Here is a 16,027-nt window from a genome sequence, read left to right as displayed (position 1 = left end):
AGGAAACAAACACGCTTTATAATGCGTTTCACATTGAAATAATTAAAGAGAATTGTTGCTGGAGGGAAACGTGTCTTTAAAAATTAACCCTGATTTTTTCACTGACACATTTCATTTACTTAGAGCGGTCCTTGGCATTTCCCTCCCCTCCCCTCCCCTCCCCTCCCCTCCCCTCCCCAGTAGAACAAGCTTAACATTGGCCAAAAAAGGAAATCAGGGAGTGGGGTGCGAAAGAGAAAAGAAAACTTGGGATCAGGAGGAATAGAAAATCCATTCCTACAATTCTTACTCACTCAAGCAGTTCTTAGGAGGACTGTGCTTGTGACTTTGGATAAGAGGCTTAAATCTGAGTTAAGAACCCAAATTCACAAAATAACAACTTTAAGGATTCATATCCCTTTCCTGCTGCATCCCTGGGGCCTCCTATCTTTCAAAGTGTTACGGAAGTGAGCAGAGCTGTATAGTAGATTTGACAAGGGCCTGAATCCAGGGCCAGATAAGACCTTTTCAGAGGGATCTGGGCATTATTCGACTTGGGTTGAGAGAGCCCCAGATCACTATAGGTTGGGTTGAGCAACCCAGAGACATACAGGGCTGTCGGGGGAAGAGCATTAGGCAGGAAGGAGAGGTAGGCTTGAGCAAGAAGAATGGGGAAGCTGTGAAAAGTTTCTGGGTGGCTGCATGTTTGTGGGAGAAGGTAAAGGTAAAGGTAAAGGTAAAGGTAAAGGTAAAGGTAAAGGTAAAGGTAAAGGGACCCCTGACCATGAGGTCCAGTCATGGCCGACTCTGGGGTTGCAGCACTCATCTTGCTTTATTGGCCGAGGGAGCCGGCATACAGCTTCTGGGTCATATGGCCAGCATGACTAAGCCGCTTCTGGCGAACCAGAGCAGCACACGGAAACACCGTTTACCTTCCCGCTGGAGCGGTACCTATTCATCTACTTGCACTTTGATGTGCTTTTGAACTGCTAGGTTGGCAGGAGCAGGGACCGAACAACGGGAGCTCACCCCGTCACAGGGATTTGAACCACCGACCTTCTGATCACCAAGCCCTAGGCTCCATGGTTTAACCCACAGTGCCACCCATGTCCCGTGGGAGAAGGTAGGGAGACACATTTCCTGTCCTCCTTCCCCAAAGCAGCGCTACATGGCATTAGAATCTCTAACTTAACAGCTAGAGGATCTGAATCTGTGCGTGCTGTTGCTTCATAAGAGATTTCCCTTGTATGCAGGGCATCCACTCACGAAAGAGCAGCGCCATGCAAGTTTGGATCCTCCCACTAAACAGCACCGCAACCCCAGAGTCGGCCACGACTGGACCTGATGGTCAGGGGTCCCTTTACCTTTACCTTACTTTCCACACTCTTCTTATGAATTTAGAACATTCTTCACCATGCCAGAGATCTAGGAAAAGGGCTCAGTTGACTTCACTGAGAAAACTAAACACAACATTCCTTACCATAACCACCTTTTCATTACTTACAGGATGTTAAAATATCTGAAGTAAACATGGGTGTTTGGTGATGATTATTTTATTTCAGGATTTACACGACATGATCTTTAATTTAGTTAAACTAACAGTAGACAGTCATAGTCTCATGCGGTAATAACTTTTGAAATTCAGTCCTGCTTGTTTGATCAAAATTTGGGAAATCCAACATGGAGAAGTTTGGTCTCTCTCCCCCCACCCCCACCTTTTTTATTTGATCATTCTTCTTGAACCAATCAAATATTGCAGTACGTATTTAATGAGAGAGAAAAGTCTTGGGTGAAAAGCTTTTATATATGAATTCTGTCTCCTTTTATCATTTGATGTTGTTTTGGTTGTCTAGAATTCTAAAAGAAAAACATACACATTCCAGGGTGTCTGTCTGTCAATGTTGAGTTTAAATCATTTCTTTTAGTCAAAAGGCTGTTCTGTTCTAAGGAGTACATGAAAAATATTCACAGGTTGGGTTTTTTTTATAAAGAGATATAGAATATGCCATAAAAGCTGATTTCTAGTTATAAGTGAGAAATTGACTTATCTTCCAATTTGTATTAGGGGTGTACATTGGCCCCAAGATTGCTTTGTATTTGCATCTGTGCAATCTTTAAAAATTTTGATGCTTCTTAGCCACCCTGTGCTCTTTCTCTACTTTGGTCCATAATTTGGTCTCCAATACATTCTGTGAAGCTCCAGCTCGCCCAGTGGCTATAATGGATAATCTAAACATGGCAATACTCCACCTCTGCTTTTGGTCAATGAAATTTACAGGCACAGAGTAACAGATGCTCCAAGTGTCTTTATCTTCCTTGGACAGTCCTGGATTTACAGAAGCTGCCCCGGTTTCTGATTTAATCCCAGAATGTCGCACTTTTCCTTAGTTCGTCCCTATTTTCATCAGAGAAATGTTGGAGGGTATGGAGTAAGCCTGCCAAATTGCAGACAAATCGGTCTGGAGGCTTTTTGTGGGGGAAGGACAAACAACTCAGTTTCCTTCATAATCTGTATTAGTTCAAAATAATTGAGGGGTGGGGTGGGGTGGGGTTGGTCTCTTGCTCTTTGTTACCTGAAAATAAGAGGTGGCTGAGTAGTGTGTATTCTTGCTTATACACTGACCGTTCTAGTGCTAAGCCTTCATACCTCCGACAGGTCTTACAATGTGAGGCTGTCTAGAACACCATACCGCCCAACTTTTTGGGACAGGAAAGTGGGACATCCATGCAGTCTTTCTGCCCCCACCCCCTCACAACGCATGCTCTTTATCCCACCCCCTGCCTGATCCATGTGCTCTTTTTACCACCACCCGTCCTCCTGATCCATGCATTCTTTCTCTCACCCCACACCTGATCCACACACTCTTTCCCCCACCTACCCAATCCACACATTCTTCTTATCACCACCTCTCCCCCAATCCACACACTCTTTCTCCCACCCACCCCCAAAATTGCTGTCAACTCTGGGAGAAAGCTAGGTGACAACATTTCTTCCTGCCATGCCAGTTTTCTATGCACAAGTCATTTATTTGGATGAAAGTGCATTCTGTCATGTAAGTGCATCTGCCGCTTTAATTGGTAGGTCAGTGGTGGAGTGCATATTCTGTTTGCTGAACATCTCGAGTTCAGTCTTCGGTACCTCCAGGTAGCTCTGGGAAGGGCCCCCATCTGAAAACATTGAGAGTCGCCGCTAGTCGGTGTAGGCAACACTGAACTAGATGGAAGAACAATCTAACTCAGTATAAGGCAGCTTCATATGTTCACCCTACATCAGGGAAAGGACCACAGCTGAATGACCGTGCACAGTTTGCAAGCAGAAGGTCTCAGGTTCAGTTCCAAGCATTGGCTCTAGATGAGGTAGGAAAAGGTTCATCTAAAACTCCAAAGAGCTGCTGCCAGACATGTAGATAATTCTGAGCTAGAAGGACCAATAGTCTGAACTGGTATAATAAAGTTCCTTATGTCTCCTGAAATAGATTTACTACCTCTTCTTCCAACTAGTCTTAAAAGAAAAATACAAATTTGGACGAGCTCAATTGTAGCTGTGCCTCAGCCTTTGTTGACCTCAGGAGCCTATTTGAACAATTCAAACCAAAACCAAATGCATCAGAAATAGCCTGATTTTCTGCAGCAATTGTTCCAAAGCTGCTGCTATTGTTGGCTCATGCTATATTTTTAGTTATTTCTTTCTTTCTTTCTTTCTTTCTTTCTTTCTTTCTTTCTTTCTTTCTTTCTTCTCTCTCTCTCTCTTTTGCTTTCTGTGCTGTGTATTATTTTCCACTCAAATAGCATGATACAACATTTCTTTAACCAGAATGTTAAATGTCAAGGAAAAAGGCAATTAATCTACTATATGCATATATTAGTATGGGTGGAAATCCTTGGATAACATGCAATTTTATTTGTTTAATATATAGGGTTTCTTTTTTCCTCTTTTCTTTTTTTTGGCAGAAGGAATTCCTGGAGGGAAATGGTTAATCTATTTTTAACTAAAGCTTACTTTTGTAATCTATCCAGTGCTTAGAGTTCTGTCATTGATCTATGATTTATGTGTTTTAAACCACCTCTTGGCTGCAACATTGGTTTCTATCCAGGATGCTGAGCTGAATACTAATTGCGAGATCAAATTTATGCTGTTGGGCTAAGCAGCTGACGGGAGTTCTCTTTGCAGGGCTCCCATAAAGCATGCCATGGCGCTGGAACCTCAGTGAAATACTTTTTGGGGAGGGGCAGAAATACAGCAAATGTTTGCTGGGGGGGCGGGCAGGAAAGAAGGGAAGTGTGTCCTTTTCAAAGGGGTATTTTAAAAAAACCAGAAAAACAGGGCTTGCTGAGGATGTGCTGGATTTCGGCTCAATGCATTGCAGAGATGCACTGGTAAGAGAGTGCAACACATTGATATGAGCCAAAGATTCAATTGGTTGCTCTGAATCAATATGGGAAGGTCAGACCTTCTTACCTCTCTGCATCCCTTTGTGTGAACAGCAGAAGCCCCCACCTATCCCTTTAGAGTGCTCAGATTATTGGGGAGAGGAGGGGGCTTAATGATACACACAAACCCCACCCTCTGACTACTCCAAATTGCAGCCAAATCATACTCCTAGTAGCCTTTTAAAACCGTATCTAGGAGGGGAATCACCACAGAAAGTCAGAGGCCCCAGCTTCCCCTCTGCCCCCTATAAACTTTTAGCATGGAGTGTTGCCCAATACTCCTACCCAGGGCCAGCTCTACAATGAGGCAGAGTGAGACAGCTGCCTCAGGTGGCAGATGGTGAGGTTCGGGGAAGGAACACAGTTGTGAGTGCCATGTGCTGTGCGCTGTACCCTATACACTAGCCTGCTGCCCTCCAGTGCAGTGGAAGACACTGGCCTTTCACCAGTATTGGAGTAAGATTCCATTGCCAGTCCAATCAGCTTCTGTGTGTTCCTTGGGAGAGGGTACTGTCTTATCCTTTGCCTCAGGCAGCAAAATGTCTTGAGCTGGCCCTGGCCCTACCTCATGCTCATCCTTGCTTTTGATACTGATTCACCTGCCCTTTACCAGCTGACTTCTGAGTCTCTGTAGCACACAGCCTTCCACCCCTTGACTATACCCTATAGATTCCCTCTCCCCTTCCCATCTGCTTCCAATGTGTGATATATAATAATAATAATAATAATAATAATAATAATAATAATAATATCTGTTGCTCTTCAGATATTGCTGGACTGCAACTCCCACCACCCCTGACTATTGGCCATGCTGTCTGGAAATGATGGGTACTGGAGTTCAGCAACATCTGCAGGATTACAGATTCCACACCACTAATGAATATAAACAGGTATATTTAGCAACCAGGAATCTTTCTGGCTTGCAGTAATGATCAGACAAGTCATCTACCATAAGCCAATGACACAAGTGAACAAATACACAGGACTGGGAATATTTTCTCCTGTTTTGTATTATGTGACTTTATTTTGACACATGTCGAGCAGGCAATGTGATTTATGAAGACTTCGTAGTATACTAGTGAACGCGCTGTAGTGTGTTTTATTAAGTGTAATAAAGTCTTAGTAACATGAACATCATCTGTGCTCTGTCTCTCTTTGCTTTGTCTCTCTGCTCCCCCTCCCTGAACATCAAAGCAAGCAGGGATTACTGTTTCCCCCATCAGCAGTGTAATTCTTAACAGCTTTGCACAGATCCTCTGTGTGTGTGTGTGCTTGTGTGCGTGCTCGCGCATGTGTGCGTGTGTGCATGCATGAATGCATTTAAAAGAGAGAGACAGTGCACAAGCAGAATAATCCAAGTACAGTGGTACCTCGCTTCAGGTTACATATGCTTCAGGTTACAGACTCTGCTACCCCTAAATATTGCTTCAGGATGAAAACAGAAATTGTGCTCCGGCAGCGCGGCAGCAGCGGGAGGCCCCATTAGCTAAAGTGGTGCTTCAGGTTAAGAACAGTTTCAGGTTAAGTACGGACCTCCAGAACAAATTAAGTACTTAACCCGAGGTACCACTGTATAAATGGCAGCCTCCACTCCCAACCATAGCAAAAGTTCAGAATGTGTGAATGCTCCTTGTTGGCCATTCCCTCCTTTCTCTGGTTACATCCATATTGAAAAGCACAATGTAAAGCATATGACTCCCCTAAAGAATCCTGGGACATGTATTTAATTTAAGGGTGCTGGCAATTGTCGCTCTGTGAGGGGTAAGCTACAGTTCCCAGCTGTCCTGGCCCTCCCATGAGGTGGAATGAGGCAGCAGCAGCAGCAGCAGCAGCAGCATCAGGTGGCGGAAGCCCTCATGCTGGTGTCCTATTGGGTGCACCTTGCTGTCTCCAGCAGTGGTGGCTGCAGGGTGAGCTGGGTGGTGTGGCAGCAGCAGGGTGGAGCAGCACTTCCCATTTTGCCTCAAGTGGCAAAATTTGATGCACTAGCCCTGGTTCCCAGAATTTGTTGGGAGAAGCCATGTGCTTTAAATATGTTCTTCAATGCCCAATGTGAGTATGAGCTCTACCACTGGAGGTAGAGCAAAGGTTGCAGGGCCATTCGCTGGGGATGCCGAAGCTGCCTTCTCCGCTGCAAATCCTGCATTAAGCAGAGGGCTTGCACTATATGACCTACAAGGCCCCTTCTGTTCTTTCTTCTGTCTCTCCCGACCCCTCTTTCAGTTCTCTTTCCCGCTATCGAAACTTAGATTGTAACCTTTTATGTAGCTGCATAGGGACGCGGGTGGCACTATGGGTTAAACCACAGAGCCTAGGACTTGCCGATCAGAAGGTCGGCGGTTCAAATCCCCATGATGGGGTGAGCTCCCATTGCTCGGTCCCTGCTCCTGCCAACCTAGCAGTTCGAAAACACATCAAAGTGCAAGTAGATAAATAGGTACAGCTCTGGTGGGAAGGTAAACGGCGTTTCCGTGCACTGCTCTGGTTTGCCAGAAGCTGCTTAGTCATGCTGGCCACATGACCTGGAAGCTGTACACCGGCTCCCTTGGCCAGTAAAGCAAGATGAGCGCCGCAACCCCAGAGTCGGCCACGACTGGACCTAATGGTCAGGGGTCCCTTTACCTTTTATGTAGCTGCATAGATATAGTTAGATATGGATTGTGCTAAATAGCTGACTCATGGTATCCATGGTAATGAAGCCACAATAATTGAATGGAGCCTCCAGTTTCAGAGGCAGTAGGCCACTGAATAGTGGGCTATTGCCTTCATGTCCTGCTTGCAGGCCTCCCAGAGGCATCTGATTCGTTGCATGGAGAAACAGGATGCTAGACTTGATAGAACTTTGGTCTGGGTCAGGAGGAAGGTTCTGATGTTCTAATTAAGGACGAAACTAGTTAATAAGTGACCAATCTGCTGTCACCAATCTGCTTTTCTTCCCTGCACCCCCTGGTAACATCTTGTTGAAGCAGATGAGTGGTGTGATACCATCACGTTCAATGAACCCTTGCCATGTAGTTGGCTGCTGCACATGGCAAAACCCTGACTGTTATAATGCCACAAGTGGGTCCTTCATGGGTCCTTGAAGCATGTGGAGTGCTCCCTCTTCAGCACCTCAGTTACTTAGGGATGGGTAGACTTGTACATTTTTCTCAGTTTCTCATTTTCCCAGTCTTAAGTACAGCTCTTTCTTTTAAGCCGGTGAAAGTTCATCAGTCTTTTACTGCAAATTTATCCTAATATACAAACCTGTAAGCAATTTTGCCTAATATACACATTTTTTGCAGAGCAATGTTCCTTAATGGAATGCATTCCTGTATGTCGTTTACACCAGCCCATGCATTTTTATGCACACTTTATCCTCCATGTGCCTTTTTGTACATACTACTTTGCTGAAAAGCTGCATTGGAAAATTTGGAGAAGCAGGAATTTTACAGGATGTTTGTGTTTCATTTTTCATATTGTTTCAGAAAGTGAGGATTAGGCAGAGTCACCATTATATCCCATCCATAGTCACTCCATGCCATTCACTTTCCCACCATGCCCACTATCAATCAGAATTCTGTGACTTGAGAGCAAACCTCAAGCTCCCTCCTCCAACACTGCTGATATTTTGGCTCCATAAGTGACAGCACTCACATTCTGAACCTCAGAAATAAAGAGAATGATGTCCCAGCTCCAGCTTGGAGATACGGGTGCAGATGGTGACAACTGGGTGTTGCAGGTGAGGCAAAAGATGAACTATCACTCTGTGATAACAAAGATGCATTGCATGTAGAAGATCCTAGATCCAGTGCTTGGTTTTCTAACTTCAAAAAGCACCATGTAGTAGTTGCTTATGAAAGACTTCTGTCTATATTCCTGGAGACTTATTGTCCCCAAAATAGTCTGACCTGATATGAGGCAGCTCCTGCCATTCCTGTGTCCTCTTTGCCTCCCACTAACCAATTCTGGGCTGAATCTTCCACACTGATCAGCCTGAGCTTCCCCAGGGATACATCCACATGGAAGAAACAAATTGGACCCAGGACATCCTTGGTTACAGCTGCTGCTTCCCATTAGCAATTTGGGGGACTGTTGTGGCTCGTTTTTCAGCTTGTTGCACTTGCACAAAGGATATTTGTATTTTTACCAAATTTGGACTTCCCGTCTGTCAGTCAGTCAGTCCGTCTGGCTGGCTGGCTGCTGCAGGGTAGAACAACATTATGACAATTGTAACAGCACATTCTTTGTGGACTACTTCTCTACCATGGAGCAGCTAGTTTAGCAAATTTAGCATGCTGAAATGATATCCATATAAGCAGTAGTGAAGGATTCCCAACCCTCCTGCAAGATGGTCTCATCCCATCTGCCTTGCTCATAGGCAGGGTGGGTTCCAGGTGTGAGGGAACCCTAGGCAATGAGCCCTCTGGTGTATCTCCTCCTCTTCCACTGGTGAATCCTGGTGATCAGTGTTCGAAACAGCATTAAGCTTCGGGGTCAAATTGCTATTACACAATGCCCCTGGATGCAGTACATTGTGGGAAATTAAAAAGGCAGCTACACTCGGGCACCTGTGTCTCTGATCAGTGCACCAGAAAAAGGTGCACTTTTTAAATATCTAATTAATACCTAGGTAGGTATTAATGGTGGGTCTTTCTGAGGAACTGCTCAAGGGTACCAGTCTCTAGTGCTGGCCATGTTTATAGGATTCACTGCCACTGAACTGGTACAAGCTATTTTTTGGTCATATTCTTATGTTTTGGATAAAGGCTGCTGCTGTATGTTCAGAATGCAGTTGAGTGCTGAATTGAGACTTGATCTGCTCTTGCACAATGCCAACTGTGAAGGGCTAGCATATTTCGTCTGAAGTCAGCAGGCTATCAAGTCTCGACTGCGGGAGGCTTTGCAGTGCAGAACTCACTTCCCTCTGTTGTAGGCCTTATTTAATCTATCCCCAGTGTATTCTTTGCTTTAAAAGGGGAAGTCTTGTGGTTTCATGCAAGGATCTTTTGCTTGTGTGTGTACATCCATGTGTGTGTATGTGCGCGTGCATGATTCTTACCCTATTCCCCAACCCCTCCACCAGCCAACTAGTGGGTGCATGTGGGCATGAGTATGTGGGTGAGGCAAAGGGACCCATTCCATCTACTTCATCCATTTAATCACCTATGTGATTTATTGCTTGTAATGCATACTATAGTTCAGATGATGGGGGGAATTAAACCCACAAGGTGGATTCTTTGATTAACTCTCATTATAGTCACATTATAATCCCCAAGGATTCTAATACAATAGCTAAGGATTTAGAATCCCAAGTAAGGGAACTGGGCCCCTGTAATTTGAACACTGGGTTCATTTATGTTCATGTATGTGATTGGCATGCATGTTACTTGTGTGAGCGCACACACGGCATGGTTCTTTCCCTCAGAGAAGCCTCTTGCGAAGAAGCACCCTGCAGAATAGACCCGCCCCCTCCTCTAGGGAAGGAGACACACATATTTAATTAGGATCCTCCCTAATTAAACATTAGCCCCACCCCAAATTAATTTGGGACTAGTTCTGAGGTGTGGTGGGTGACCCCCCTGGTTGGTGCAGGGTGGGTTGGCCTGATGGGGGGAACTCAGCTCAGAGCCATGGGGCAAATCTGGGGGGTTGTGTGCAGCCCTGCTGGAAAACAATCAAACTGGCCCAGAAAAAGGTGGCTATGTGCAGATGTCAGCACACAGTATAACAGTTTGGTTGATGATTTCATGGAGTTCCCAGGTCACAGTCCAATTCATATTTACTATGCTACTGCAAAGTGGCTGAAAATGAGTTTGAGCAATAAGGTTTTAAATATTAACACAGAAGCCAACGCTCCATCAGGTCAGGCATTGTGCTGCAAAGTTCCATCAAGTCAGAATTTGCTTTAAAGAGACATACGGTGTCCTTCTCGCCAAAGTAATGTGACATGGAGACCCTTATCCTGATGCTATTCCTCAGCTTCCAAGTAAGTAGGAAGTGGGAATTTTATAGAATGGCTGTGTTCCAGTTAGCATATAGTTTCAGAAATTGGTAGCTTTGCCTTTGAATGCAAACTGGATTTGAATTCTCTCCTGTCCTAGTTGTAGAGAAGCTACTCCAATTCCCTTATCATTTTGGTTGCCCTTAATTTGCACCCTATCCAATTCTACAGAGTTCTTTACTGTACCCTATCCTATACTTCACCATTCACCAGTGTATCTTATTTTCATGTATGTTTAAAAATCAACAAAAACGGTTTGTTTTTTAAACACAGTGTGGGGCTTGTATTCAAAGGGTGAAAGTGCTTGATTAGGATCAGGCCGTCTGAAGGGTCATGCAAAAAATGACACACTAATAAAAAAACCCAAAAAACCCCACCAGTCATCTGACAAATGGTTTACTGCTGTAACTGATATGGTGATTTTGTCTAATCTTATATATCTGACATGAGTTTTCTTGCCTTAGCAAAGAAATAATTTGCTCTTTCAACAGTCCTGTTTATCATGAATTAAGAAAAGAAAGAGGGGGAAGGAAAGGAAACAAGAAAAAAAGATGAAATTTAATATTTATTGCTACACTTTGTTTCCCTTTGGGAAATTTCAGAGAAAATGATCTCCCCTTTATTTTTGTGTATTTACTGAAGGCTGCTTCGTATGGGACATTTTCCATACTATGAGAAAATATGAGAAAATATGAGAAAATAAGATATGAACCATTTTATTTGGATAACTATTTCTATGGTAGTTGCATCCTTTGGAGGATTTTGGTCAGCTTTTTATTTTATGACCCTGTTTTAACATAGCTTGCTTTTCTCTCCACACTGCGTATGAGCATCTAAAACTTCACAGGGTTGCAGATCCAGACAAATGTAGTTCTACATTTGTTAATATATTGGTAAAGGGGACTGGAGCACATAATTATATTCTTAAGAGCTGGAAGCATCACAACATAGAATTGTAGAGTTTGAAGGGATCCCTAGAGTCATCTAGCCCAGCCTCCTGCAATGAGGGAATCTCAGCTAAAGCATCCATGATAGGCGGCCATCCAACCTCTGCTTAAAAATCCCCATTGAAGGAGCAATGAAGGAGGTCTTCTAACAGGTCATAGCACTCTTAACAAATTACAGTTCCCAGTCCATGAGGTGAGGTGAGGTGAGGTGAGGCAGCTGCCTTGGGCAGCAGAGACCCAAGAGGTGGCACCTCCAGCAACAATGACAGCTTCCAGCATTATCTTGCTGGATGTTGCTGACACTTTGCTTGCTGCTTTTGATTCTCTGTATACTTTGATAGAAGCTATGACTGTTGGAGCAGTATGATACAGTGTTAAATGTATAGCGCAGATGGGGCCTGTGTTTGTATAGGATAGCAGACCTAACTGGATTAGCCAAAATGCTATGAAGGCTTTATGCTGCACAACAGCTTTCAAAAATATGAAAACCAACAGTTCAAAATTGAGGAGCCAGTCATTGTGTGTTCCATCCTAAGTGCAACCTGTGTAGTATGCAATTGAACCTAATATGGTTAAGTCTGGTTTCCTCCTACTTATGACTATGCCTTAAGGCAATCTTTGAGGCTCAGCATCCAGCCAGTTTCCCCTTCTTCCCCTCCCATTTCTTAACTTTGAGCCTGATGAAGAATTCTGGGAAACTCAAAAACTTGCTCACTATCTTATGTCATTTGGATGGGGGCATAATAACAGTATTGCTCAAGTGTGGCTTTTGGAATTTATCTGATGCAAAAAGCTTCATTCATTGCTTGGTTTAAGCTGGTATATATTGCAGTGCCACAACCTGGCCTCTTGAATGGTGAAAGGATAGACAGTGCATGTAGGAAGAACATTAGCAAAGTAATGATTTCTTTTTCTCCTTACTAGGTAACTAGCTCTGAGGAACAGGCAAGGAAGGCCCAAGGAAGTTTGCTGTTCAATAAAGGATGCTGGGTTGCTTGGCAACCAATCGTTAGGCCCAATGGTGCAACCAGCCAGCCAGGCATTCCAAACTGGCTGCTTCCATCGTCTTACGTCCTAACACAGGTGTTTCTCCTCGGCTGATTTTACTGCCTTTTTGTAACCCCTGGGGTCATGCATCCAGAAAGTCCTGGGCAGGAATTACAGCTGTATATAATTCCAAACTTTTGCCCCCTTTCCTAGAATGACTATTAAGGTATTTTGTCCACAAACTGGAATGGTCTTTTGTATATTGAAAATGTGATTCTCATTCCTGGTTACACATGAATGCCCTTATACCGCCAAGGTTTGTCAGCAAGAACAAATATAAAACATATAAGTGTATTTTCAAGTTCAGGTGGAGCTCACTTCAATGCTTGGAAGTTTGTTGTGATGAGCATCACAAATGAATACCAAATTGGGCTAAGTAAAAACAACATGCCCAGTGTAGATGAGAAGACAGGGCAGGTTATTTGCCCACCAGTGGAAGGTCAGAAGTATTTCTGAAGAGCATTCACGTATTTTTCACATTTTCTTTCTCTTTCTCCAATGAGTTGAGGACAATGAGCATGGGGTTGTTTACATTTTTATCCTCACAGCAGCCCTGTGAAGTAAATGTATATGCTGGAAACTGCATTTTTCTAGATGATATTATATGGTTTTAGTATTATATCATATGCCGCTCTGGGTACTTTTAGTAGACGAGTGGGATGTTACACATGAGCAACATGTGTTTTTAATTATCTTTTGAATGTTTCTAAATATCTGTTTTTGACCTTCTTTTATTTATGCTTCCAGTGTTGTTTGTAAATCGCTTAGAGGGCTTATGACAATCAATTGAGATATACATTTTGTATTATTATTATTATTATTATTATTAAGATGTGATTGTGGCAGCCTGCAAATGCTACAATCATTCTGCCAGTGGAAACTCCTTTCCTAATATAGCAAGTCCACTAAGTAGCTTGGGGTGACAAAAGTGTTGCAGTGTTGATCTATTGTATATTTTTTCTACTTTTACAAGACCTGCACCTATTTTCCTGCTTGCACAATTAAAAAAGCTTGAGCAACAATACCAGCCTATCCCACTTCTTATGCTGATGCTACATTGGATCTCACCCATCATCATTATTTATTAAGCTGAGGGAGAGCACCATGACACAGGTGGCCCCATTGCAGGTACTTGCCATCATTTTCGATTTCTGATATGCATTTGCTCTTTTCCCAAGAACCTGATGTATACAGAGAGTTTCCTTCCTCTTTCTTATCCTTAGAAAACCCTGTGAGGTAGGGACTATGACTAGCCAAAGGTCCTACATTGAGACAAAACTGCAGCTGAGATGTCAAATGAAATTTTGGCTGTCATACCAAAACATGGCAAGGATTCAAAAAACAAAACACCAAACCAAGTATTTAATGCCAATTTAAAAAAATTAACTTGAAGGGGCATTTAAAAATGAAACCTAAAAATTAATTAGGGGTGATAAAAAGTAGCTTGTAAGTCCAGTAATTTATAAGCATGTTGTCCACTGAAAACAACCCATAACAGCCTCTGAATTCTAAAGCATATTTAGAAGAAACAATGGTACAAAATTCAAAGTTCTGTGCAATGGAAGGGCCTTTTCAGTTGTGGCTCTTAAGATGTGGAACTCCCTCCCTTCTGAGGTGTATCTTGTCTATCTCTTTATAGTTTCAGCAAATGTTTAGAGGTGGAGAGACCTGATTCTACAAATGGACTACTGGCTGCTCCTATTAATAATAATTGTTATTTAGTGATTGGTACAAGCTGGCTTACTTTCTGTGCTTTTATTTGATTATCCTGTAAACTGTGGTTTGTGGAAAGGGTGGTATATACACCATCTTAATAAGAAATAAAGACCCTATAAAATCAGACACTCCTTGCAGTATTTTCCCTTCCAATTGGTTCTGGCTCTGATTTGCATCTTTCTGCCATGTCATTTTCCATGCGTCATCAAAAGCAGCAGCATTTATAGAGCACACACACACACACACACACACACACACAGAGAGAGAGAGAGAGAGAGATGGGCTTCCATGGGCAAATTTGTTTAAGCTCAGGAACTGTTGTGGTTTTCCAATGGTATGATGTGCAAGAGACCACCAGACAGGAAACAATGTTTCAGAATGAGAAGCCTGATGACGGGGGGGGGGGGGGGGAGTCCCCTTTCTGTCTTTCTCAGTGGTTATGCCAGAGTAGTTTAAATGAGCGAGTGATGAGTGCATTTGTTTCTAGAAACTTGAGGCCAGCTTTGGCAAACAGCTTATTCTAGTTGCTAGACGTTGTTCCTCTCAGCACTGATGATACCAATATGTGAGCAGTTGGAGTCATCTCTCCCTCTCTCAGGACAAAAGGTATTTAGGTTTCCTGCTGACTTTTCAGCAACTTCAGAAGCAATTATCTAAAATGCTTGGGACTAGCACATGTCAATCCCAGCATGTGGTGTTGCTTAATACAAAGCATCCCATGCATTTCATTGAAATACATGGGACTTAGCATGTATTGGATGCAAAACTGGATGCAAGGCTGCTTTTTCCCCCGCACACACACACACCCCTGCCATGAAAAAAATAGAGAAATTGGGGAGCTGGAGTGATCCGCCTGAAGTGAAGGTCTCATTGCTCTCCCAGCTTCTCAAAACAATGGGTCACTGGCCCTTACGCAGAAAGACACAGGGAAGGAAAGGTGTGGGGAGCTCAGTGCATCATGTTGTGGTGGCGTCAACCACACCAAAGCTCCCTTCCCTTTGTGTCTCCCCACTCCCTTTGGTAAATACCAGTGACCAGCTGCATTGGAATGTTGGGAGAGTAATTGTGCCCCATCTGCCCCACCGCACTGACTGCTACCGATGACATCTCTAAGTAGGGTTGGGAAAGCCATTCCATCAAGCTGCCTCAGTGGAAGAACTGTGAAGAGCTCTGGCTCACTCCATCAGAGTCTTCAAAGCATTCTAAAACCCTTCAGCATAATAACATGGTGCAGGCTTGGTGGGAGGGAATTTCCTAAGTGTAGAGTCACCACAAAGAAGGACCTCATTCTCATGACTACCCACCTGGCTCATCTTTGAAGGCAGCCCCACATAGAGCTTTTTGCAGTAGTCTAGTCTGGATATGATTAGATCAGGGATCACTGAGGCAAGGTCAACCCCCTCCAGGAAGGCACATGTACCAGCTGAAACTGGTAAAAAAACACTTCTGGACACTGACTCTGCTGGGCTTCCCCAGGACATGTATCTTAAGATAAGTGAGCTTAAAGGAGTTCATGGAAGGATAATTTCCCAACCCCTCTTCCTACCTGCCACAAACCTCTCCTAAAACATATCCCACCTGTTGAAAACACTGCTGAATAATGATGGATTATGCATAAGGGGCTGGTGCAGCAGGGGGAAGTCTGCTGAATTCTGGGTGATCCTCCCCTACCTCAGCAGCTCCTCACAGGCCACCCTACATGGTCCAGGAGGGCCTCCTGTGCATCCTGATGAAGTTTTGTTTGGGGGTATATGTGCAGATGGCTGATGTGTGAGCAAACAGAAGACTTTCCTTCTGTCAGCTTATTTAAGTTTACATTGCAGGTTCCAACCCAATTTGTGTACAGTAGGGCAAGGAATACAAAGAAAAGGAACTCCAAGTCCATGCCAAATCCAGAGGATAGCAGTCCCTTTATTAGAATTAA

The 16,027-nt window shown here is 43.6% G+C and overlaps 1 long non-coding RNA gene across 1 annotated transcript in view; it reads left to right on the top strand.

Annotated features, from left to right (window-relative positions):
• Nucleotides 1–14,120, top strand: part of LOC308468870 — a 94,201-nt gene extending 80,081 nt beyond the window's left edge. Inside the window, exon 3 of the long non-coding RNA XR_013981911.1 lies at nucleotides 12,265–14,120. This is a non-coding gene — a long non-coding RNA (uncharacterized lncRNA). The remainder of the gene's footprint in view (nucleotides 1–12,264) is intronic.
• Nucleotides 14,121–16,027: the final 1,907 nt, after the last annotated feature.

The sequence above is a fragment of the Podarcis pityusensis genome (assembly GCF_964106645.2).
Source record: "Podarcis pityusensis genome assembly, chromosome: Z".
NCBI lineage: Eukaryota > Metazoa > Chordata > Lepidosauria > Squamata > Lacertidae > Podarcis > Podarcis pityusensis.
The sequence above is the reverse complement of the archived record's forward strand: the minus strand, read 5'-3'. Positions and strand labels throughout refer to the sequence as shown.